Source organism: Triticum dicoccoides, chromosome 1B, assembly GCF_002162155.2.
Source record: "Triticum dicoccoides isolate Atlit2015 ecotype Zavitan chromosome 1B, WEW_v2.0, whole genome shotgun sequence".
Lineage (NCBI taxonomy): Eukaryota > Viridiplantae > Streptophyta > Magnoliopsida > Poales > Poaceae > Triticum > Triticum dicoccoides.
The window spans coordinates 170,612,146-170,613,918 of NC_041381.1; positions in this window are offsets into that span (position 1 = coordinate 170,612,146).

Below are 1,773 nucleotides of genomic sequence, written 5' to 3' on the forward strand. Positions count from 1 at the left end.
AAGATAAGTGAGTCCATCAACTCCAACGGCATCACTGAGTATAGAACCACGACCTAAGGCACCTTACTCGTCGTCTGAAAAGTCTGCAACATAAACGTTGCAGCCCGAAAACGGGTCAGCACATGGAATATGCTGGCAATGTAACACATAGAGAGTAATGAAAAGAAATATGCTACACTACATGCATATATGGCTGGTGGAAAGCTCTATGGTTACAGTTTTGCATAAAGCCAATTTTTCCCTACTGCAAAGGAATAAGTTTATTTAACTATCATGGTGGTTGTTAAACATTGAGAAGATAGACATCATCTCAATCCCAATTAAACATCTACATTAAACCCAACAAATTAAATTAAAGTAACATGATGAGATTCACATGATAATCCAGGTACTAGATACTCAAAACGTCCATAACCGGGGACACGGCTAACCATGATTAGTTTATACACTCTGCAGAGGTTTGCGCACTTTTCCCCACAAGATTTGATCTCCTCCGTTGGATTTCTCGCACTACATGGTGTTTGATAAACGGATGACCGAGACATAGTCTTTCAGAAGCGTTTGCACCTTACGATCGGGTAGACAGTACCAACCTACATCCCCTACATCTGCTAGTCTACCACTGTAAGAGTTCACACGACTTAATCAACTATGCTAGAGCCCATAGTAGCTTGGGACTGCACACAGAAGTTTCTAGCATGAAATAATGTCATGATCCCTTTGAGCCTGAGTGGCGGTCCATAAAGAAAAATAGGCAATCGCTGGAATACCCAGGTGCCTCAATCCACCCAGATGTGTATTAAAGTTGCCACCTTAAATAAACCATTACATAACAATCTCACATATGTCATGGATACACTCACCCAATCCACGTCTAGTAGCATAGCATGGCATAATAAGCAAAGGTAGAAGTAACTCCCAAGGGTTTGATAATAAAACAGGTAATAGGTACTACCTCATCTACTTCTCAAAACCCACAATTTAATTAGATCCTAATCATGCAATGTTTGATGATTGATCTAATGCAATAAAACTGGGTATGGAAAAGGTATGATCAAAGTGTTACTTGCCTTGCTGATGATCCGTGAAACCTAGAGATTCAAAGTAGCAAGCGGCGCACTTCGGGTACTCTATCGCAAACAAACAAGCATACAATAAGTACTCATCTAATACACGGGTAAAACTCAAATAAGAGAACTAACCAGAAAGTTCAACTTAAGAACTCCGGTTTGCAAAAAGAATCAAATCGAACGAAACAACGAAACACAAACGGCGAAAGAAACAAGCTTCGTTTACTAATCTGGACCTAAGTCAAATTTTACAGTAGCAAAAACTTGTTTGAGTTGGTTAAACGGGAAGAGGGTTTCGAGACGAAACTCTAGGCGCTTGAATCGACTGATTCCAATAAACGAGCGAAAAGTTATACTAGAACGAAAATCGGATCAGAAATCGCGATCTGGAAAAATCACGGAAAATCCGAGAAAAAGAAAAATTGACGAACAGATTAACGAACGGACGTTCGTTAACTGAAACTAAACGGTGAACTCATCCGTTAAAACGAACGAATGAGCGAACGCTCGCTAAATAAATAAACCAAAATAAAATAAAATAAACCGATCTAAAAAAATAAAACCTAGGGTTTTCTAAAAAACTGGATCGGTTTTCTTTACAAAATCGGGGCGGCGGGCGGTTACCTCGGCTCGGGCTCCGGCGAGGTCCGGCGGGGCTCCGGTGGGGCGGCGGAACGGCGTGGGGCGGTGGCGACGACGACGA